This window comes from Uranotaenia lowii, chromosome 3 (genome assembly GCF_029784155.1).
Source record: "Uranotaenia lowii strain MFRU-FL chromosome 3, ASM2978415v1, whole genome shotgun sequence".
Lineage (NCBI taxonomy): Eukaryota > Metazoa > Arthropoda > Insecta > Diptera > Culicidae > Uranotaenia > Uranotaenia lowii.
Genome location: NC_073693.1, coordinates 111,062,242 through 111,088,668, shown reverse-complemented (window position 1 = coordinate 111,088,668; position 26,427 = coordinate 111,062,242). Strand labels below are relative to the sequence as shown.

The window sequence follows — 26,427 nt, the reverse complement described above, 5'->3', positions numbered from 1 at the left end:
GGATTTTTTATGCTGGAAATGTAAAAACCTGTATATTTGTTGAAAAAAATGATGGATTTGTTTATTCAATAAATAACAAGTCGAAAAATTGCACATAAATCTTTATTTAAAAAAATATCCCTAATGTTGAACCATTTTATTTTTTTATTTGTCCCCCGCCAGTTTATGTGGCTCCTACGGGACCTATTCTGCGTTACCGGATTGGAAAACATTTTTTTTGACCAACGCAACCACTGCACACCTGTTTTTTGATAAAATGATGCTTTTGTTCGTTCCTGGACTTCTCCGCCGGTAAAATTGCAACGCACTTCTACGGATTTTTATTACGCACCTCGGATTCGACAAACAATCATCGCAATTCCCTGTAAAATGATCAAAAGCTCGTTATTATAATGAGATTACCGTTAAAAATTTACATTTACCATACAAATTTCCCAGCTCTTTGTTGTCGAAAACAAACAAAGTCGACTGCCTCGCAAAAACTGATCCAAATTTACTCAGTTGTCGCCTTCGAGCACTCGAATCCGCCGAGTGTCAATTTTCCTCGGAAAAACTGAGTCGATTTAGATCATGCGACGGATGCGCCATATAAACGGCGATGTCTGAGTAAAATGGAGTCGGGCTCTGAGTATTTCAAAATTAGCGAGTAATCTTTTGGCTAACCTATCGGTTTTAGACATTTTAAATGCGATTCGATGTACTCGAGTGAATATAATTTATCAAAACTTACTGTTAGTTTGAGAACAATTTGTAAAACTTTACAGTTCCGTGTCGATAGGGAAATCTCCTGTGGTCCGGTTATTTACCTGTACTGCTTTCTCGAGCGCCCAGACGATCACTGTGGGGGAAAATTGACGCAACCGAAGCAAGCGTCTGACGTCTTGCCGAGGAATCCTTATCCAATGAGGTACACTTTTGCTAAGGTGGCGCAAGTGGACACACACTATTGTACGTCCGAAATTGACTAACGCTTTTTGAGTATGATGAAGGAGGAATACCCACTAGCTCATATCCCACACAACTCAGTGTTGTTAGCATCGATTACAAAACTTCTTCCAAATACTTGGATAAACGATATCGATACTAAATTGACCGTTTTCTGTGATCTTCGCTAACCTGTTGTAAATGGTTTAAGGAATTAGTGAATATACTTCGTATAACAAGATAAATGTTCAATCTCAACTAACAGTGAACTTGAATCAACTAAATAAAGCTGTGATCACGAAACTAACGAAACTGTGGATAACTGATACTGTTTCAAGCTAAATACCCAAGTAACCATAAGCACTAAAACATAGCCCTTAATCAACACTATATTCCCATAAATAACTCTGAATTAATTCTTGTTTTGCACTATATGCGTATATAATGCAGATTTAATGCGAAATAGCGGGCTGAATAAATGCTATCACGACATAGCCTTTAACATGCATTACAAATGCTGAATTAGAACACCATCAAAACGTCATTTTTCGCCAGCCGAATAAAAGCATTAACAATGAATACTTGGAACACCTTTTAATTTTTTAATTGATTGATCATGATTGATGTGAAACGGAAATTCAAAATAGGGAATTATTCTTTGATTTATTAAAATGAACAAAAATTAAAAATAAAATCATTATCTATACAACATCAATCAATTTGCTGAATGAAGGGTTATGCTTGCTTAATGAAGTGTTCTATGAAATGAGAAGTGATTATAATTGAATTATGAATTACTTTTGATGAGTCTCGAACCGAGGATCCCGCAGCAGCCTTTATATTTCCTTGCACCTTTACCATTTCGATCATTCTTGATGCTGATAAGGTAGGTGAAAAAACCTGTACTTCAAGCACTGTTCGGGTCACACAACTTCATAGATAATGTATGCGTGAGAAGGTTTGGAAATGTATTGGAAAATTTTGGGAGAAGACAACTGCAACTGTCCGCTCTGATTGTTTTCGTTTGCTGTCTTGCTTACTCACACGCAGCAAATGAGAAAATCACTCTTGTTTATATTCGCGGGTTTGACGTTTCTACGCTTTATAAAAGCTTCATATAAGCAATAACAGGAAGTTCTAGTGCTACAGTCTTAATGCTTGTTAACTTTATATAGAAGCTCTACATTAGGGTGTCCCAAAATTGCATAACTTCTGGGAATCTGGGGGCTCAACCTCCAAATGGTAGATTAGGATGTGCAGAACAAACTTTTGTATAGGGCCGATTGAAAAAAATCATGTTTAGAGGTTCCGCAAGCGCGATCTTTGAAAAAAGTCCACTTTCAAAAGATTTGATTTTTAATAAATTCTGGATCCAAATATTTTCATAAAATTTATATATTTTATATTTTTTAAATTTTGTTTGAGTTAAAAACTACACGTAAAAAATGAAAAATAAATCAAATTTGTATCAAAAGGTAAAACAAGCAAGCTATTTCCAAGAAAAAAAATTTTTTTGGTCCAAAAATCTTGTATTCAACTGACCAAAATATGTACCAAGCGTGAAATATTTTTGATACCAATACCATCAAAAGATGCGGATTTTTGTGCACTTAAACTTTGCTGAACAAAACATGTTGTTTGTATCATCGTGTGAAGAGCTATTCACGGTTTAATCCTCAATGAAAATCAAAATTTAGGATATTTTTTATTTAATTTATCAAATTTGTCTTAATAAATACCTACTTTAAAATCAAAATACTTGCAAAAAAAAACTTTGATGGTTTAAGGGAGTCATCATAAGGCCATATGCCAAATTTGAGCGGAATCGGACAACAGGAAGGGGTTGCACTGAATCTCAAGTGTGAAAGGGATTCTGAGACATAGTGTTCTAAAGAAGCATAAAAAACTGGTTTTTCATCGTACATTTTTTTTTCTTACCAATGGATTGCTTGATTATGTAGATTTTATTAAAATTTCAATTAGGACTAACATTTCACCTGAAGACTGCAACTCGATTGAACTTGAAACAAAAAAGTTATGGCTGTTCAAAGATTGTATTTTTGTGACAAATTGTCGTTTAACACACAATGACCCAAGTAACCATAAGCACTAAAACATAGCCCTTAATCAACACTATATTCCCATATATAGCTCTGTATTAATGCTTGTTTTGCACTATATGCGTATATAATGCAGATTTAATGCTAAAAAGGCGAAATAGCGGGCTGATTAAATGCTATCACAACATAGCCTTTAATAAGCATTACAAATGCTGAATTAGTGCACCTTCGAAACGTCATTTTTCGCAAGCCGTGTAAAAGCATTAACAATGCATACTTAGAACACCTTTTGTTTACTTAATTATTATTTTTCGAATAATTAAAATGAACAAAAATCAAAAGAATAATTAATTATTATCTACAACATCAATCAACATGCTGAATGGAGAGTTATGCCTGCTGAAAGAATTCTTCTATGAAATAAGAAGTGAATATAATTGACATATGGATTACATTTGATGAGTCTCGAACCGAGGATCCCGCAGCATCCTTTATCTTTCCTTGCGCCTTTACCATTTCGACCACTCTTGATGCTGATAAGGTGGGTGAAAAAAACTCGTACTTCAAGTACTGTCCGGGTCACACCACTCTTAATGCTTCTTAACTTTGTAGAGTAGCTCTATATGTGCATATAGTGCTATCATTAGTGCTAATTTTCTTTATTGCTTCTATGCATTAATAATGCTTATATAAAACTAAAAAGCATTATGAATGTTGATATAATGCCAACTTGCATTAGAAATGTTGATTTCATGCTAACTTGCATTAGAAATGTTGATTTAATGCTGATTCAGGGTTTTGGCTTAATGCTTATGGTTACTTGGGGAGTACATTTTACTCATTACGTTTTACAGGATAATTTGTAACCAAAATTCAATCTTTGAACAGCCATAACTTTTTTGTTTTAAGTCCAATCGAGTTGCAGTCTTCAGGTGAAATGTTAGTCCTAATTGAAATTTTAATTAAATCTACATAATCAAGCAATCCATTGGTAAGAAAAAAAAATGTACGATGAAAAACCAGTTTTTTATGCTTCTTTAGAACACTATGTCTCCGGATCCCTTTCACACTTGAGATTCAGTGCAACCCCTTCCTGTTGTCCGATTCCACTCAAATTTGGCATATGACCTTCTGATGACTCCCTTAAACCATCAAAGTCTTTTTTTGCAAGTATTTTGATTTTAAAGTAGGTATTTATTAAGACAAATTTGATAAATTTAATAAAATCTATCCTAAATTTTGATTTTTATTGAGGATTAAACCGTGAATAGCTCTTCACACGATGATACAAACAACATGTTTTGTTCAGCAAAGTTTAAGTGCACTAAAATCCGCATCTTTTGATGGTATTGGTATCAAAAATATTTTACGCTTGGTACACATTTTGGTCAGTTGAATACAAGATTTTTGGACCAAAAAAATTTTTTTCTTGGAAATAGCTTGCTTGTTTTACCTTTTGATACGAATTTGATTCATTTTTCATTTTTTACGTGTAGTATTTAACTCAAACCAAATTTAAAAAATATAAAATATATAAATTTTATGAAAATATTTGGATCCAGAATTTATTAAAAATCAAATCTTTTGAAAGTGGACTTTTTTCAAAGATCGCGCTTGCGGAACCTCTAAACATGATTTTTTTCAATCGGCCCTATACAAAAGTTTGTTCTGCACATCCTAATCTACCATTTGGAGGTTGAGCCCCCAGATTCCCAGAAGTTATGCAATTTTGGGACACCCTACTCTACATGTGCATATAGTGCTACCATTAGTGCTTATTTTTGTTATTACTTCTATGCATTAATAATGCTTATATAAAACTAAAAAGCATTATGAATGTTGATATAATGCTAACTTGCTTTAGAAATGTTGATTTAATGCTGGGTCAGGGTTATGGCTTAATGCTTATGGTTACTTGGGTAGCTTTTGAACATTTTCTAAACGGAAGTAGAAACTAATCTATGTGTTTGTTTTGATGATCTGAATCGTAGTTGGTTAATGGTTACAAATTCGATAAATGTCAATCAATAAAGATAAATCTGTATTGATACGCGAGCGCTTAAAGTTAAACCATGTTGATCTAATTTCACAAACATGAAGGAATTAGTGCTTTGGCGATATACATAAAACACCATTTTCAAAACTCAAAATACGTATTCACGAATAAAACAAGGCAAATAATTCACATTTTTTCGAGGTGCAAAGAATGTGAGAACATTTTATTTTTATTCATTTTTTTATTTGTTTATTTTTTTATTCACCAAGTTTAAAATTATTAGTTTTTTTTTTCTATCAGCTTTTGTTTTCGGTATACAATATAAGATATACAATCCGTGTGGAGCACATCTCTCTCGGATTTAAGCTATTTTTTCTCAGATTTAAGCTTTTTTCCTCAGATTTAAGCTTTCGTCTCCTATGCTCTCAATCCAAAAAAAAGCTTAAAAACGAGATTCACCAGCACATATTTAAAATGTGTTGGTCACACGATACATAGACAAATCGTGTAACGTTGCCAGTATCTGGATAAGGAGTGTATCAAAAATAAGTTATAAACACATTTTTTTTATTGTATTGATTTTATTGATGATTCAAACAAAGAAACAGTTTTAAAAAGCTTATTCTTACAGTTTATAAAGAAATACAAATAACAAAAGTAATTATTCGTAATATTCTTGAACTTTCGACTTGACGCGTTTCATTAAGTTTCAACTGGTTGATCAAACTTCTTGGCCGCATCATTCCAATTTTTCTTGAAAATCGCCATGGTTCTGTTGGCCTTACCATCCTTCTTGAAAACTCTCTTGACGATAGCCCAATATCGTTCTATGGGGCGAAGCTGAGGACAGTTTGATGAGTTAATATCTTTCTCAACGAAATCTACTTCGTAATCCTCAAACAATCTAAGAGTGGATTTAGCGTAGTGGGCTGACGCCAAATCCGGCCAGAACAATGATGGAGTCGTATGTTTCTTTTAAAGTAGCAGCAACCTTTTCTGCAAACACTCCATTTGGTAGATATCGGCATTTATTGTTCCTTTTGTAAGAAACTCGCCGACTTCCATCCGCAGGAGCAGATTGCCTGCCACACAAGCACTTTCTGGTCAAACTTTTCTACCTCAATCGACTTCTCGTGGTCACTCACATCCTCTCCAATACCTGCAGTGAAGAATTGTGGTCCCGGAAAAGTACTGGAATTCTCTTTAACATAAGTTTCATCGTCCATGAGAATGCACGCATCAGGCTTCTGCAAAATCCGATGATACAGAATCCGGGCTCTGGTTTTGGCTCATGATTTTTGTTCAGCCGTTTGTTTGGACACTTTCTGCTTCTTGTATGTCTTCAGGTTGTTCCGCTTCTTGATCCACTGTACCATCCCGATCTGTTTTCGCCAAATCCCGTATGGACATCGATCGATTCCGGTTGATGAGGTTGATTACCATACGGTCCAGATTTGGGTCAGATGGTCCTGGTTTTTTGCCTCTTCCTGACAAACCATCGAACGTATAGTGTTCCCCGAACTTGTGGATGCTGGATTTTACGCTCGCCGGATGAATGCCGAAACGTTTCGCCATTTCATTCATCGAGATGCCCTTCTCTCGGATCCAAGTGTCCAACACACGAATTTTAACTCCTTTTTAAATTCGCGACATTTTGGGAGAAACGAATGTTTCAAACATAAACGAAGCGCTGGTTCACTCTTGATAGATCAAGATGCTACATACAGGTGAGCACAGTTGTGCGCGTCCACGCGTAAGTAGAAGGCCAAAATATGTTTATAGTTAATTTTCGAAACACTCCTTAAAAAAAAGCTTAAAACGATATTCACTAACACCTAGCAAATTGGTGATGGTCACACGTTCTATAGAGTAATCATGTAACGTTTCATACTCCTGCCGGCAATAGAAAACAGTTTCTAGTTTAGTTCATTCTCATCCAGGAGTATAAAACGTGACACGATTCAACTGTGAAACGTGTGACCAACACCTATTTGCTAAGTGTCTAGTGTACCTCAGGGCTCAGTACTGGGTCCCATATTATTTTACCTGTTTATCAACGAATTGCAAGCAGTTATCAGCCACAGACTAGGAAAAGTACAAAATTTTTGTAGAAAATTGAGTGTATTGGTGTAATTTTTTAACGGTTTTTTCGCTTGAGGAGGGAGGGGGATGATCACACCGATCACCCCCCATAGGACCGCGCATGATTTGACATGCGCCGAGAAATCACGCGAAGCTGTTAAAATTACGATGCTAAAGTAAATCAATCTTATTTGAAAAGTTGTGTGTGGTAAATTAATCACGATTCTTAAATGACCTACCAACATCTCGGTTGATTGATAAGGTGAGAATTTAATTTTATTAACTTCATCGAAATCTCCCATCTTAACACAACCTCGTCCAATTACACCTGTGTCTTCATGAGGGAGGAAATGGTTCCACCAGCTATCTAGGGGAGAAAACTCCCGACAACAACAAAAATTTCCACAGCACCCTACGGATTGCAACCCAGGAAGTAATTATCGTAACTTTCCTGCCCTTTTCGTCGGCGGCCTGTAGGAAGTCAGTCTTACCACCATCAAAGAACCGCTGCCGTGCTCGTCGAGGAGGGCACTCTGTTGCTTCATTTTTTTCTGTTTGCGATAGAGCAAAACGAACAATGGAGGGAAAAGTGTTCTTCGAGGTAGGACCTACAAGGTACAAGAATAAGGTGCTCCGGCAAAATACCAGGAATTTATTCTTTTTTTTCAACCTCGCATTTTCGGGGATGGGAGCGGACGTTGAATTGCTTTTGATCTAACCTGGACGGTGCATGAGGAGGTACTTGTTCGTTCACGTTATAACGGCGTGGTAATGATGGTGTAATTGTGCCGCTGTGAAGATCTAATTTTATTACTTCATCGAGCTTCCGTCTCGTTGCTGACCGCTGTTTGTGAGAAGAATGCCGAATTCAGTTCTTGCTGTGTTAGGTATTATGTGCTTCAGCAACATCGGTAAACAGAATAATGAATGTGTTAGTATACGTATTTTAGCAGAGCATAATTCAACCTTTAAGATAGTTCTGAGAATGAACCTGTTAGCTTTTGGGATCACGTTAGCTTCCTAACAACATACTGAGATGTGTATTTTAAAATAGGAGTCGGAAAGCCGAAAAATCGCTAGGCCGAATGGGTTAAAAGGTCGACGGATGTTCGGTCAAATAGGGCAATAGACCGAATGGGACATTAGGCCGAATGTTATTTGGCCGAATATTCTTTGGCCGAATGGATGATATGACGAATGGTCGTAAGGTCGAATGGTCTTTTGACCGAATGGTCATTTGACCGAATGGTCATTAGGCTGAATGGTCGTTGGGCCGAATTTATGCTAGGCCTGTAAGACATATTAACGTTTTTTGCATGTTAGGCCAATCGGTAAGGCTAATGGTCGTTAGGCTGAATAACCATCAGGCCGAATGGTGATAAGACCGAATTCGACTTTGCGACCATTCGGTCTATCAGTTTTACGACCATTCGGCCTTATGACGATTCGGCCTAGTGACCATTCGGCAGAACATCCTTTCGGCCTAACAGCCTTCGGCTGGATAATCATCAGCCGAATAACCCGCCTAGTAATCTGCCTAGTTTCCTATTCGGCCAGATAACCCATTCGGCCTAACGTCCATCGTCCGAATGACCTTTGGCCGAATGGTTTTCGGCCTCATGACATTCGGCCGAATGACCCAGCCCCAGTACCGTGGAAAAATGAATTCATTTGAAAATATGCTTCTAAGTTTAGTTTATCAATCGTTTAGTCATTACCATCAATTCGTTTTTCGACAAGTGATTGCCGTACAAACTTTTAGAAACTGATATTTTCTTTACAATAAAATAACTTGCTCAGTACCACAAACTCCAAGCTTTGCCGCGCCCCAAAAACAACTGGACAAGTTAAAACTGCAAAAAAAAATAGAAAAAGAAATCGGGAATAAAATCACGCCTCCAAAGTGTGTGCTACGTGATTATCAATTTTTGAGGAGAAAAAATCTCACTTTTCCCAGCCAACCAAACATTCGCAACATTCCGGCAGCATTCATAAATTGTATTCTCGTTAAAAATGGATGTGCTTTGTTCCAACCGACGACGACGACGCTCTCCCGCCTTCCGGATCCACCCACACTCAGGCAACGGCATCGGCGTTGGCGGCAGAACTGTTAGAGGGCAATTTCAATTATCCACCCACCCAAAATCCGCCGGCATCTAAATCCTACTGGATGCAAAATGGATGTTCAGAAACTTACTTGTCGAATTGGGTATTTTTTTTCGGGAGTTTCAATTTACACATAGGGTGGAAATTGTGCCGCGTTGCTTAGTAAGAATTGTTGGTCCAGCGCACACAAATGTGGGTGGGTTCCGGAGCGAAAAAAACGCTGTTCAAAATGTTATTACTTAATTGGAGTGCTATATTTTTGCTCCCCCAGGGGTCAAAGTTTGGGAGTTTTTTTTTTCGTTTTTCCGCCAAATGGAATGTAGAGGACTCAATAGGTTTGTCAATTTTATTTCAATTTAAACAACGGTTCTGCAAAAAGATGAAAACCATCAGTTTGTTTATATCACTGGAAACTTCCTGATCAAATAAATAACAGAACCTTATTTACGAACATATCGAATATTTCAAACATATCATGTAATGACCGTAATGAATGAGTTTACGACATTTAAACGTTTAAACCATATTGATTTAATTGATACTTTTTTTTTTAAATATTTGTTTAATATAGTCCTATTGTTTTTACCCAGATTGTACGTATACTTATACTTATACTTATACTTATACTTATACTTATACTTATACTTATACTTATACTTATACTTATACTTATACTTATACTTATACTTATACTTATACTTATACTTATACTTATACTTATACTTATACTTATACTTATACTTATACTTATACTTATACTTATACTTATACTTATACTTATACTTATACTTATACTTATACTTATACTTATACTTATACTTATACTTATACTTATACTTATACTTATACTTATACTTATACTTATACTTATACTTATACTTATACTTATACTTATACTTATACTTATACTTATACTTAAATTCTTAGAAAACACTTGTAATACATGTGAGCATTTTGAAACAACGAAAAATTATAAGATTTTTTAATGATTTAACAGTTTTGTTCAAGGATTACAGATTCATTGAGATTTCATTTTTGATTAAATAATTTTCATATTTTTCATGTTTTTGTACTGTTTTTATATGTTATTTGACTAACACTTCTAAGTCAAATAGTTAAATCTTTTTATTTAAAAATCTTCAAGATCTATATGGTTGTGTTTGGTTAAAAGCAACATGAGCATTTTTCACGGTTTTAAAATTAAGATAAGCTGGTGTTCATTTGATGTTTTGGATGGAAATTATTCAATTTTGATGAGTTATTAAAAAAAAGATATTCACCGTCTAACTCGATTTGGTCTTTCCAGACTAAATAATCATGAGAAACTTTTTATTTTTTGACACTAAGTACCAAGATGGGAATCGAACCCATGCTATCATCGGACCAGCGATTTCCTTCTTACCACGCTAACCTCTCGACCACCAAGACGTTGTGGCTGAAGTTTTCTGAGTTTTTGGTATTTTCATTTTTTGATATATTCTCTGACTACAATTATCTTTAAGACTAAGAATCGTTAAGAAAAAAGCGATTGAAAATATTAGGACTGGTATCTTTTTCATATGAAATATCAAACTCTTTACTAACTTGAGCAAAGGTGCAAAATTATTGGATGAGTTCTCCTACTTTGAACCTAGAACCTACGTTAGTCCTAAAATGCTGAAAATTGGAAATAACTCATTTCGTATGCATAGATTTAAGTTACTCTTATGCATAAGTGAACTCGTATACTTCCTTTATCCTATAATACCGCTATTTGCCACGAAAAGTAATTCTAATAAAATTTTCAACGTTTTCAAAAAAGTACATTCTCTTTAGTGGAAAAACAGACAGCTCAAAAGGTGGGAAGCATTTTGAGAAATCAATGTGATTAAGAATAAATCACATTATTTAACAGGCCAAGCCTGAGTTTAAAGAGAAACTACCATTGCTGTGATGAATAGGAACTATACTACCTATTTTTCCTGAAATAATAGAAAATAATTGGAAAACCCGGAAATAGTCAAAGGGTCCAAAAGTAAGAAATTCCAGTCATGATAATCCATTTCTTCAATACTAACCAATCAATTAAGGTGTAAATTTGCATATGGGCATAATATAAAACCTATATTGAGCATTTTCCACATTTTTGACAGCTTTAGGTAAATCAGCTATTAGAGAACAGACTAAATAGTTAGTAGTATTATGCTGCTAAGAAATGTGCTGTACAGGAAAAAGCTTGAGATATTTATAACAGAAATTAAGGTGTATATTTGGATCTTTTAAACTCCAAAACATTTGTTCGTGGTATTTTTTAATTTAAAATAAAATATTCAATTAGTTGTTTAATTTTTTTATCGAAAAATCTATATTTTCACAGGAATTTTAGATCTAGGTCCAATAAAGGGTACCAGTCCAGTACCAAACCAGGAACAGTAGGTACAAAGTAGCAATTTATGATCATTCACATCTGTGTGAATATATAAAAAAACGGCAAACCCAAGGATAAAAATTCTCAATGAAACTTGCAGATAAAACCATTATCTTCGAATGGGTTTTCTTTACATGTTACATTTGTGAGAAAAACATGGGAATATAAACCACCGCTTAAAGGGTCTAAAGTAGAGTAACTCATCCTAGCTATTTAGGACAAGAATAATATTGATTTTCAATCTATTATTTGTTTATAATAATTCATCATTGTTTTATTTATTGTCTTGGGGAAAAAATTCCAAGATGTCGCCAGGTTGCTGAAATAAGAAAACTTCGAAAATTTTTCCAAAGTTGTCATAAAAACCTATTGAAAACATACAGCTTTTATTGATCATATTAGGTAGGGGAGATAAGGGCATAATGACCACCTTAAGAAAAACGCTTATTTAACCATAGAAAATTCTTTTAATATGTGAATTGCACCACTGAATCGTGTTCAGACACTTTATTGTCTGGTCGAAAACTTTGAAAATCCAGAGTAATGTTGAAACATGCATTTAAAAAAGTGTGCCAAAAGCTAAAAATCTGTCGACCCCTGAGGCAGAATGAGCATCCATATAAATTCAAGCTTCTGAAGTGCACACAGGTACTAAAACTATAAGCATGGTCAAACATAACACTATTTTTACACATATTCACACATACGAACGTTTTAAACACACATAAATTATTTTTGGAGTGCTTTGATTAAAATGCGATTTGTCGTATTGTGGCCAAGACCGCTTATGAGCACCCAGTGGTCCTCTTGTTTGTATGCTATATCACTGAAAAGAAGCACTGATAGAATAAACAAACAAAATTTAAAGCCTGCCAAGTTGAGTGAGCTGTAGAATTCTGTGGGAGAGGGTGCTTAATCTGCCTGACTAACGGTGCTCATTTTGCCCCTCGTAAACAAGTTTAAGTAAAAAATAAGTTTTGACACTAATTTAAGTGAAACCCCAAAAATTTAATGGAAGTGAAAGTTTATCAATATAAAACACACATCCTTAAAGCTTGATTCTATGTGCTCGAAAATTCCACTTATTCCGTCACTTAGAAAAAAACCCGATTTAATACACTTAACAGTGGATTGGAGCCTTTCTTACAGATCCAGAACATGTTTGTTTTTATAAATAATAAATTGAATGCGGTGTACAATTCTCATGATTACCCATTTTAGTCCACGATGTTTGCCAAAATCGTCCTTGTAAATGATTTTTGTTAAATGAAAATATCAAACGATAAATGTTAAAAAGGACTTCTAAGACTCAATCAAAGCAATCGAAAGATTCCTTTTAATTCAACCACGGTAAATGAAACGTTAAGATACCGGAATTTCGATAGCAACTATCTTCTTCAGTAAACCTTTTCGAGTTCTATAAAATAACAAGAATTTTCATTACAATCAATAAAAACTTGAAGATAAACTCAGAGCTACGATTTATTTCGAATTAACTACTGAATGAAAAAGAAAATTTATATTGGTAAAAATAAGAAATCATTCATATTCATAGTCAAGTAAAAGTTTTGATTTAAAAAAAATTATAATAAACGAAGTCAAGTTACCTTTCCAGTAATGTTCCTAGCGCGTGTTTGGAAAAAAACGCAAAATCTCGAATAGGTTGAATAAAATTCAAAAATCGAAATGAACTTCAAAAACAAATAGCACGTTGAAATTTTCATTTCAATCATTTGCTTCATCGAAACAACATCCTAAAATGTTATTTATTTATAAGCAACCATTGTTCCTGACTACGAAACAAAAAATCGAAAGGCCAGTCTTTGAAGCCTTTTTGTGTATATTACTGTCTTAATACAATACATAATCATGAAAATATTTAAAAATAGTAAATGTACCTATAGACGAGCCCATTCAAAAGAATTCCCAAAGTAATTGGAAGGATTTTTTTTCAAAAACAAAGAAAATTGTGTTAAAATATTGATTTTGTGGTATTATTGCTATTTTTATTTGATTTTATCTCAAACTCGCATCTTTACGCTTAACATTGGTTTTGATCAAAACAAAGAGATTTTTCAATGATGAAAAGACATTTAGTATGTTTGTTCTTGCGTATAAGCTATAATTTTATTTAAGTTTTTATAATTAGATTAGTCAGCTTTTTGAAAAGCGATTGCAATAATTGATAAGGATTTTTTCTTACTTTACAAGTATCAATAAATAAATAAATAAATAAATAAATAAATAAATAAATAAATAAATAAATAATTAAATAAATAAATAAATAAATAAATAAATAAATAAATAAATAAATAAATAAATAAATAAATAAATAAATAAATAAATAAATAAATAAATAAAAGTAATTTAAAAAAATTCATCCGGAATCGAATCAATTGAAACATTTCTTTTTTGCTTCTTAGGTGTTTTAGTTGTCTTCAAATCTTGGTTTGATTTTTTGCTGTCATCCCGAGAGTTGTTGATAGTTCAAACGCTACGTTTCTTAGGTTTGCTCGCATCAATTTTCGTTTGATCAGTTCGAGTTTTATCTTCTTTATTTTTTTTTTCAAAAGAAGGCTTTGTTTCAGATACTGACTTTTTCAAATAGCCACGTAGAGTGTTCATGTTGTACATACACCTGAAATAAAATGAAGCTCTTGAAAAAAATTGTTAACATATAAAAATTAAATTGAATTGAACGCTTAAACATTGTAGTCGTGAAAACATTTGTTAAAGAAAACTAAGAACATTGCAACATATTTTATAAATAAAATTTGCAAAAAATAAGTTTTATGTGTTTTTGAACATTGCAAAAAAAATTCTTTACTAAAGAAGTATTTAAAATAAATTTGCAAGGAATTGGTCCATATATTAGAATCCAATTGCCTTTCAAATGTTGATCAATATTTTTTGAAACCAATATGTACATCTACTGAAATCAAATTATTATTTGTTTATAAAACCTATAATATAGATAATAGAGCAACCGATAAGCTATCCGTTCCAAACAATGATGATGAAACGAATCAAAATATTTGTCAAAACAAATTCAAAGAATAAACATATTGGTTGTTGTTAAAGAATACCAGCACTCATGATCTCATATTGCAATTCGAAGTGAGCAAGTAGTATCATTGATGTCCTGGTAATAAGTTGTTTCGGAACATAACTAAAATAGATGTCCTCTGAATGATCGCTTTGGAACTGGGGAATAATTTGGTTCATTAATATTGGTTATATCAATAAAATTCTTCAGCAGACTTAATGTAAAACAATAGAACCACTACAAGCAATCAATGTCGGAAATAAAAATCCTTGTAAACTGACAGAACAAATGCTGTTAATATTTGGAACATTACTTTTAACTTAGTTATAAAAAACGACGTAATGTAGTAGGTTAATGTTATGCAAAGAAAGTGCATATGTATTTGATTTGAATTTACACATGGTTCATACCTCTTATTTTTTTCTGTCTTACAGTCTGTTTATCGATATAAGCTTAAATTGGTCGAAAACGATCGGCTCGACAAACACTTTCGTAGTGACCATATTCTTTACATTTCAAACACTGTTCTTTGATGGCAGGACATTGCTTGTTCCGATGATTCATGAAATTACATCTGGAACAACGACTACGTCTTCCGGAGTTGGGATTATCCCTGGAATAGCTTTGAGATGACATAGTTTTAGCAGTCGAACTTCTCTGAAACAGGCTTCTTCGTTTCAATCGAGAAACTTCCTTGGATATTGGTTTTCTGCTCACTGCAAACGCACTTCCAGAAGGACCTGCATCGAGGTTAACTGCTTCTTCACGCGTTGCGGCTTGAACGACGACATTGATGTCGTATCCGCAAATCCGCGCCATACGCGCTACTTCCCTATTCGTCATCCCTTTGAGCAATTGTGTTCGAACAAATTTCTGCTGATCCTCAAGACTGTAACCGCACAAACGAACTTTCTCGACAAGTCTCGAGTAAAAAGTCACCATCGATTCTTTCCTACCTTGACGCATAACTTGAAACGCCTCATGCGCAGCTGTCGTGTCGGTCATTGAAAGCAAGTGACGCTCAATGTTTTTGACGAAATCATTGTAACAAGATAAAGTCGCCAAGTCTGGCATAAGGTTGAAAGCGTTAACTATGTTTTGCAGTTGCTCACTGAGCGAAATATATAAAAGCTGTGCACGTTGTGTAGGGTCATGCGCGTTACCAAGAGATGCGGCCATAGTAAAATTTTTGATAAAACAACACCAGGACTCCCACATTTTGTTAGCAGGTATATTTTCTGGAAAACGCTTAACTTGGTCCCAACGGATAAGTGAAGGCACGGTTGATGCATTTACGAGGGTCTGTTGCTGTTTCTCAGTCTGATGAAATTCGCTGGGTTGGTTCGGAGGCAATCGGCTTTTTTCAAGTGCAACATTTCGATTTGACGTTGTATGCTGTTGTCCATAGCGATAGGCATCAACAAGGTCAAATAGCAATATTCCAAATCGATCCATGGAGTTGTGAGAAGCCTGACGTGTTCGGTTTGAAAGTGTTTCCAAAGATGCTGTTCCACCAATCGATGATACATGCCTACCAGATTCCCCATGCTCTGAGTTGGTCTGAATACTCGGATCCTGATTCTCAATCTCAACTGTTTCCAACACACTATTCAAACAGAAAGATTTACCATCGCTGGAACATTGAGAATCAACTCGTGTTCTGCCGAATATAATTGCATATGATTATAAGAACAACAACTTATTTAAACTTTACTTACAACATGCGACTACCGGATTCGCTACCTGTCTCTGATATCATGTCAAACCTGGTGGTCGACATTAGTTCTTCAACATCGTTTTCAGAGGAAGAACTGAATCTAAGGGTACGGACATACTTTCCAGGGCTTGTCATGTTGTAGAATTTTTGGAAAAGTCAAGAGCTAGAAGTAAAAAATTCAATGCCTTTGTGAGTATTTTTAGTTTATACCTTACTGAGAAGTAAGGGCTAACTATTTCATATTTGCATAAGTATTTACACACTGTAACCTTTAATTGAAATCGCGAATTTAATTTTCAAATCTAAAATCTGAATTTGAATGACTTAACGATGAGTTTTAAATTTGAACAGTTTGAACTGTGATTCTGAATTGTGAGTCTGCATATAATTTGAATTCCATTGATGCTGAATTTCGAATCCCAATTCGGAATTGTATATCTATATAAATTAGAAATTTTATTCTGAATCCGTTTCACAATATTAAGTTGAGCAAACAATTGCAAAACAAAACAAAATCACTTTTCTTCTGAATCTGGATAAGAGTTCTGAATCTTATCTAACCTGAAATCTTCATCTTTATTCTGAATTTGAAGTCCTAAGAAACTTAAACCAAAATCAAATTTTGAATCTGAATATTGAATACTTAATCTAAATCTGAATCTGAAACTGCAAATACATATTGATTTCTCTACAATTTCTTAATGACCGATTTTAGTTTCACTTCGTTTTTAGTTTTTTGGAAATTGTAATAAATAAAATAGCTAACTATTGTTTAGAAAATAAAGCCACCGATTAGCTATCCATTCCAAACAATCTTCATAAAACGAATTAAAAATATTTGTCGAAAAAAAAATCAAAGAATAAACATATTGGTTGATGGTTAAAGAATAGTAGAACTTAAGATCTCGTATTGCATTTCGTAGTAAACGACCAACTTTATAATAGCAGTTTTATAAGAGTGTTGGAAATAAGTTGTTTCGAATGGAAACTGTACGATAATAATAATCCCTTTGGAACTGGGGAAGAATTTGGTTGATTGATATCGGTAGAAATCAACAAAATCTTTCAACAAAACTAATGTAAAAGAATTACACTAAGAATCGCTATTATCATTGTATGACGTAATTAAAAATCCTTGTAAATTGACTTATCTTAAATAAGCTGCAAATGTTTGGAACAATATATTTAACGTAGTTACTCAAAACGACGTAATGTAAATGCACAAAAATATTTTAAACCTTACATAAAATATTAATCTGGACCAATGAAGGTGAAGTTGTATGAGACTGATAACAAATTAGCTTAGCTTAGCTTGATTGACTACTCACATCCACCTTAAATCATTGAACCCGAAATGCTTTTTCATAGTTGTAAGTAATAGATCATAATAGATCAATTTCGTTAGATTTATTTAGCATTTTTTATTCAAGTTTTATTTTATCATTATGACAGTTGTATCAAATTAAATGCATCTAGGATTCCAAAATCGCAGGTGTGGCTCAGTAGAACGTGTTCCACATCGCCAATGGTTGCTACTCCGTGATTGACCGAGGCTATCAGTTTTGTTGTATTCGACTGATAACAAATTACAGACAAACTAAAAAACCTGGCTTAATTGATTAAAATTTGAAGGAAACTCTCGACTTTAAAGTTGATTTCTTTCTAACTGTCATGATAAAAATGATGCCATAAAATTATAAAAAAGCTTCTTAAAATAAATCAATAATGAACATAGTTCTAATATGTGATTAGGCCTACTGAGATGAAAGCAATCGAAAAATTCCCTTTAATTCAACCACAGTATAAGAAAAGTTCGGATACCGGTTTTTCAACAGTTACTTACTACCTTCTTCAGTAAACGTTTTCGATTGAAATAGCGGTATCTGAGCTTTTCTTTTACCGTGGTTGAATTGAAGAAAATCTTCCGATTACTTTGATTCAGACGATTTAATTTCACATGTAATAAAAATATTACTGTTAAGTGTTAAAACATTAAAAGCTAAGACTGATTCAACCTTACTAAATACATGAAAGCATTTTTTTCTTTTTATGTTCTTTGTATAATCTTTCTGTCCCGCGGTTCTGAATACGTTAAGCATAGAACTGCTGATTAAAATTCAATAAAACTTACCGTTATAAACTGTATCAGCAAGTCGACTGCAAGTGAAAATTGACTGGTCTTTTTTCTTCCGGTTACCAATGGCTCAGTCTTAGACGAAGCGGTCCAGCATGCACTGCTTGATGTGGTGTAGAATTGGAGCACGAGTTTCCCCAGCCACTGCCGTTTGTAATCGATACGTAATGCACATTCGTTGATCAGGTTTAAGCCTTGCGATAATACAAATCAGATTCAGATCGCGTGGATGCACTTTTCTATCCAGAAATGCGGCCGTTAGATTTTGCGCGAAAAAACACGAAAACGAAAAACACGAAACAACACGATAAAATAAGTTTCTTTAAATTGAGTTTGAATTTCATGCTTGATAATGTAATGTTAAATGATTTCATGTTATTAAAAACCCAAATCTAAATTCTTAAACCTTTTTGAGATTGCATGATATGAGCAATGTATGTGCTAATTTTGTGTCGGTATATAATGTATCATACCGAGTGTTATATCAAATTAAATATTACATGAAATGTTAAGTTCATCTTTATCTTCCGATTATAAATCATCTTATTTTACTGCTGACATAAATATATGTTCACGTTGAAAAATTTAGAAATGATGTTTAACAACGGTTGGTTTGGTCGGTGCCACAAAATAATATCAACAAGCTTTTGCGAGCATAAGTGTTGATTAACTTCAATCGATAGGTGCCATTTTCTCCCCAAATATTAATAAAAGTTAGCGACTTACATTTGGTTCTGCTTAGATGCTTCGGCTCTCCGGTTGCATACCTTCCAGGCGTTTATTAGGTGCGGGCAGACCTTGCTTGAGCCTCGAACAATCCCTTCACCGCACCGTATCATCCTCCCACATCGGGTGGGCTGTTACTTCCACCGTTGAGTACGACAGACCTATCCAGTCCTCCACACTGCTTTCATGCATTGACACTGGACACCACCATTCACTTTTAGCACACGTGATACAGCTGACAACAGCTGCAATTCCGCGCACTTCAGCGCGTCCAAAGGACGTTCGATGTTCCTGTCCATTCTGTGGACTTTCTCTGGTGTTCCATTCTCTTGTCATCTGTTGGCCAAGCGATTGAGAGGGTATTTCCGCACCGGTGACCCCTTCTCGTACTCCGAACCACCGCATCGATCCTAGGGAAACGAAACTGTCCTCCTGCAGTTGGCTAACACAAAAGGGACTTCGAAAAACGTCTTTGACCACCAGTAGACGCGAAAAAAAAACCGGCAATTGTGTCCTCAGCTGATAAAAGGCGGTGACCCTATTGGACTTCGGAAGGTTTTCGAATGACTCACCCCTTTAGATCGGCACGAACATGTGCTCCGGAAGAGGGCGCCGAAACTTGCTTTCCTTGGTTGGCTGCTTGTCCGCCGAAGCACTAGGTAGCGGCGTCTGAATGTGCTTTCAGTCAACAGGGAAGTGGCGAGTTGCCCTCTCGGATATCGGAACCGGAAGTGCACAAGGTGGTCACTGGTGAATCTCGAGAGCTCGATCAAAAAGGGGTCCTGTCAGAAAAAGAGTTTCCGTTCAGGAATAAATATAACTTTGGTTCCAAGAAATACTCACGGTTTCAACGCCTTTTCTGTAGACTTTGGGCAATTGCCTGTCTGGCTGTTTTTTTTTTTCAATTTCGAACAGCTCGTAACTGGTGGCCAATCTGTGGAGCACGGCTAGAAAATACCAACTGTTTAATTAGGTTATGCAGGTGGAGCTGCCAACTTAACAAGATTTGTTTTGTTGTTTTTATTTTCCTTTCCTTTCCGCACGCCAGACTCCGTTTTCTCAAAGTCGATGCGATTTTCTATACCTTGGTTTGTTTCGGTGTTATCTCCTTCTTGCTTCCCAAATAAAATAGCTTTCGCTCTAGCATGTATTCATGCATCTGCTTGAAAGAGTGGGTTATTGAAGATGTTTGCAAATCTCGCGTAACATTTCAAAAGGGCAAATCTAGTACTTGATTCGATACGAGAAATACGAGAAACTACTTTTTGCTCATGAAAATCAACCAAAGTGGTGTTTTTTAAAAACTGTTTTTGTCAAAATTGACTTTAAAATTTCAAAAATTGCAAAAGGGGGAGAATTCGGATAATCTAAATTTTAGTTTCGATGCTAAATGACTGAAATGCATTTGGAATTCAAATCATGCATTTTAATATAAATTCGGGACTGAAGGATGGTTTTTGAATTTTAACTGTGACTCAGAATTATAAGTCTGCATCTAATTGGAGTTCTGAATTTTGAATCTCGATTCTAAATTGTAAATATGAATTAAATTCTTTAACAGAGTAAGAAGTAAGAAGCAAACAATTGCAGTAAACAAGTTTTATTTTATTCTGAATCTAGATTCTGAACATGAATACTAAATCTGAATCCTGAATCTGTTATCTGAAATTAAATTTTGAAACTGAGCTTTGTTCCTGATTACAAACCCTCTTATCATACTGCCGATAAAAATGTATGTTCATGCAGCAAAAAATTCGAATGGTTATACGAACAAAACGGTTTTGAATTTCCAATTCAATGATGTATGAAATCTACAAAGAAATTTTTAAAATGTAGGTATGTAAATATAAAACAGTTTATAAAAACATACGATTTCAACGACTAATGCAAATGTTACTTTGAACGGAAATTGCGCTCTTAGAAAGTTGTTTCTGTTGTAACAATGTTAGAGAATATTTCTCTCATGATATTATATCAAACTCCCGCCACACACTACACAACTCAATCCAAAGGGCAAATGGATTAGGTCGTCCAGCATTTCATCAGAGTCATGCAGTCGTTTCTTTACTGCCAGCAGACAGCCTGCCTAGCCACGCCAAATCGCGACGCGGCATCCTGAACTCTCATCAACCTGTGAATCCCTAGCAGCGTGATCACGCATCAATCGTCATCAAGGCACCATTGAGCATCCACCCGGACCGCATCCAGTTGGAATATTCTAATTCTTTCTAATTTTACCTCCGTTAGGAGATGTTAGCAAGCCACAACAACACAGTCAGACACACCTGTTCTAACTGCGCGGTCGTCGGCCGCACCAAAAATGAGCCTCAACTGTAACCACCATTGCCACCAGCCACCCGAAGCCTAGTAAGTGTTATCTAGGGAAAGGAGTAGCAGTGGCAATTTACGGCCATACAGCGGACCAGGGGCAAACGAGCATCATTCACCCCGACGGGAATAGAGATTTACAGATGTACAGACTATATGACAACATGTTGCATAAGTGATCGCTGTACAGTTTCAGTTTACTGCCCGCAACATTGTCGACATACGTGAGCATGTGATATCTGTCCGAAACATTATAAATCCGGACTGCAAAGCTTGATTGAGACTCGCGAGACGTACAAAGTAGCCTCTCTATCCCCGCGAGCTTAAAGCTCCGTTCATCAAAACCTGTTATAGATTGGGCAACTGATATTGACACAAAATTAAAATAAGTAATCTATTGAAATTATCAACGGATTCGATTAGACTGCACCATTTGAAAATCATTTGAATCTGATTCTGCAGCTACAACTAGAAAAGATAGGAAACAAAAATATAATTCTAAAAACAGAATCTGTAATTTGAAACCCGTTCATTTTAGTATAAAATAATAAAATCTCATGAATTAACCCCATGACATTATAATATGTAGAGGTAAATTCTAAATTCAAATTGAGGCGCTTGGGATTAGAGGGGTAGAGGTGCCTAAATGACAGTTTCGAAAAACGCGCTTCAAAGTTGGGAAGGTGCTCGGGTTCTCATATATTTTTCGAATTCGAGCAGTTTTAATTCACTCAAACAAGTGTTAAAAAATTATAAAAAATCTGAGTTTTGCACCGTTAGGTATACTTAACTCAAAACTGATGATTTTGGCACTTGCACCCCTCTGATCCTGAGGGCCTCAATTATTCTATTTTTTATCAGAAATATGTACATTTGGAATCTTAAACCAGAATTTGAATTCACAACTTCGAATTACAATTCCAAAATCAGATTTGAATCTGATATTGTTATTTTAATATTATTTTGAACTGAATGATGATTTTTTAATTTGAACTGTGATTCTGAATTGTGAGTCTGCATTTAAATTTGAATTCTATTTAGATGCTGGTTTTTTGAACCCAAATTATGAATTATATAATGTAAATTGAACTTGTATTCCGCGTATGGATTTGAATTCGTTTCACAATGTTTAGTTAAGCGAACAATTGGAGAAATCAAATGTCAAAAGTCTATTACCCGTGTAGCGGTGTAGTTCCTTATCGGGATCGCTTATTTTTAGCAACTGTACGATTGTTATCTAGAAACAATCAATAAAAACCATTATTTTATTGACATTTCATAAACAATTGAATCTTTTTTGTACCATTTAAGCTATGTTTGGGAAGCCGAGGATTGAAAGGAAAATTAGGTGATAGGCTAGGGGAATAAATTGATCCAAAATTTGTTTTTGTTTGGCATGTTATTTTCATCAGTTATCAAATATTGATTTTATTTACTCAAAACTGACTTTTAAACGCCATATCATTATAAAAACACAATCTGACTGAAGATTCGAATTTAGAACATAAAAGTAAAAAAAAATCAAGAATTAAATTAATTTTAATTTCAAGCTTATCATCATTTGAAGACATCTACTTTAAAATAAGAAATTTTGATAAGTCTTGAATGGTTACAAATTTAAATGTAAAGGTAGGTAAAAAAATGGCTCACCTGCACAGTGGACTGTGGATGTCTCGTCGCACTGTGCTTGTTCAAGGCGGGTGTCTCGCCACGCCTAAGTGGATGACTAAGTGTCCAAGACAAAATCTCAAAAAGTTATTTATATATAAGCAACCATTGTTCCTGATCTAACTACGAAACAAAGTACATGTGTACATTACTGTCTTAATACGATACATAATCATGGAAATATTTAAAAAAAAGTAAATGTATAGAAGAGCCCATCCAAAAGAATTCGTTTAGTAATTGGAATGATTTCTTTTAAAAGACAATGAAAATTGTGTTAAAATATTGATTTTGTGTCAGTTATTTTTATTTGATTTTATCTCAAACTCTCATCTTTACGCTTAACATTGGTTTTGATTGAAACAAAAAGATTTTTTAAAGATGAAAAGACATTTAGTCTGTTTGTTCTTGCGTAAAAGTAATATCAAAAAATTCATCCGGAATCGAATCAATTGAAACATTTCTTTTTTTCTTCTTAGGTGTTTTAGTTGTCTTCAAATCTTGGTTTGATTTGTTGCTGTCATCCAGAGATTTTTTGGTAGCTCGAACGCTACGTTTCTTAGGTTTGCTCGCATCAATTTTCGGTTGATCAGTTTCTGACCCAGTTCGAGTTTTATCTTCTTCATTTTTTTCAAAAGAAGGCTTTGTTTCAGATACTGACTTTTTCAAATAGCCTCGTAGAGTGTTCATGTTGTACATACACCTGAAATAAAATTAAACTCTTGAAAAAGTTCTTTTCGATTCGCTTCGTTTGTGACTTTTTAGAAATTGTAAAAAATAAGACAGCTGACCTCTAATTTAGATAATAGAGCAACCGATAAGCTATCCATTCCAAACAATAATTATGAAAAGAATCAAAATATTGGTCAAAACAAATTCAAAGAATAAACATATTGGTTGTTGTTAAAGAATACCAGCACTCATGATCTCATATTGCAATTCGAAGTGAGCAAGTAGTATTATTAGAGTCCTGGTATTAAGTTGTTTCGAAACTAAACGAAAATAGATGCCCTCTGAATGATTCCTTTGAAACTGGGGAAGAACTTCGTTCTTTGATATTGGTATAAATCAACAAAATTTCAACAAATTCCATGTCGGAAATAAAAATCCTTATAAATTGACAGAATAGATGCTGTAAATATTTGGAACAATACTTTTAAATTAGTTATAAAAACGACGTAATGTAAACATACAAAATATATAGTCATGATAATCATAACAATTGTTTTACATCTTGAAGCTTCAACAATATTTCTGTAAAGTGTTCGTTATTGAAAACGTGAAAGAAAATGTTTTCTTTTTATGTTCCAAGTGAAATTATCCTGCCATTCGCTTCAGGACGCATAGAGTATAAAACTGCTGATTAATAATGAAAAAAAAAACTTACCGTTTTAAACTATATCAGCAAGTACAACTGCAAGTGAAAGTTGATTTTTTTTCTTCCGGTTACCTATATCACAGCCTTAGATGAAGCAGTCCAGCATGCACCAGTTGATGTGTTAAAATTTTAGAATTACAGAAAATTCCAGAACTATTAAAGTAGAACAGTGGTGGTTGTTGTGGGCTGTGGTGTAGAATTGGTACACGAGTTCCTCCAGCCACTCTTGCGATCAGTACACTGACCAAATCAGATTCTGGTTATCTTGATACTGTATAGAACGGTGGATCTGTAACCTGACGCAAAGCTTTGTAGGAACTCTACCTTCTTGACTTCTCGGGTTTATTATTTCGCTCGAAACGCGTGGATGCACTTTCCAAAATTGCGGCCGTTCGGTTTCGCGGAAAAAAATCTGCAATATTCAATGTAAACAACACGAAAAAATAAATTTCCTTGAATTGAGTTTAAATTACATGCCTGGTGATATAATGTTACATGTTTTCATGTAATTATGTACCCGAATCGAAGTTTTGAAATCAGTTTTGTGACTTCATAATATGTGCACTAGGGGTGGCAGCCAAATGGTTCATGTCGAATTTCGATGATCGACTAAATACATTTAGTAGATTGGTCCAAAAAACTAACCTGTGTAAAATCTCAATCGGACGTGGTTTAGGGGTGCCTCATAGAGCTCAAACTTAAAATTTTTCGATGCATTTGGAATTTGGATCTTGCATTTTAATATTAATTCGAGGCTTAATGATAATTTTTGAATTTGAACTATGTCAAGAGCTAGAAGCAAAAATTTCAATGCCTTTGAGAGCATTCTTATTTTAAACCTTACTTAGAAGTAAGGGCTATCTATTTCATATTTGCATAAGTATTTACACATTGTAACCTTAAATTGAATTAGCGAATTTAAATTTCAAACCTAAAATCTGAATTTGAATCTTGTATATGAATGACTAAACGATGAGTTTAAATTTAAACAATGAGTCTGCATATAATTTTAATTCCGTTTCACAGTGTTAAGTTAAGCAAACAATTGCAAAAATAACAACATCGATTTGGTTCTGAATCTGGATCCAGAATCTGAGTTTTGAATTTGAACTCTGAATTCATATTCAGAACCCGAACGCTTATTATGAATTCCGAATCTGAATTCTGAATATGAGTTCTGAATCTTATCTAATCTGAAATCTGCATCTAAAATCTGAATTTAAAATCTGAAAGTTAATCCTAAACCTAATTTTGAATCTGAATACTGAATCTAAATCTGAATCTGAATCTGTTTCTCAACAATTTCTTAATCACCTATTTTAGTTTCGCTTCATTTTTGGCTTTTTGAAAATGGTAAGAAAACAAAATAGCTAACTTTTATTTAGCTAATAAAGCAACCTATAAGCTATCCGTTCCAAACAATATTCACAAATCAAATTAAAAATATTTGTCGAAAAAATCCAAAGTATTGCATTTCGTAGTGAACGACCAATTTTATATTAGCAGTATTATAAGAGTGCTAACAATAAGTTGTTTCGGATCGAAACTGTACGAAAATAATAATCCCTTTGGAACTGGGGAAGATTTTGGTTGATTGATATTGGTAGAAATCAATAAAATCTTTTAACAAACCTAATGTAAAAGAATTACACTAAGAATCGCTATTCTCATTGTATGACGTTACTAAAAATTCTTGTAAATTGACGTATCTAATATAAGCTGCAAATGTTTGGAACAATACATTCAACGTAGTTATAAAAAAACGACGTAATGTAAACGCACAAAAATATTTAAACTCTTAAATAAAATATTTAATTCTACACACTTAGCTGTAGTTTAGATGATTGTTACATTTCAA

General features: G+C 34.3%; 1 protein-coding gene across 4 annotated transcripts in view; it reads left to right on the top strand.

The window, feature by feature from the left end:
- Positions 1 to 26,427, top strand: part of LOC129757732 (uncharacterized) — a 327,981-nt gene that overhangs the window by 103,882 nt on the left and 197,672 nt on the right. The gene's annotated exons all lie outside the window — the stretch shown is intronic.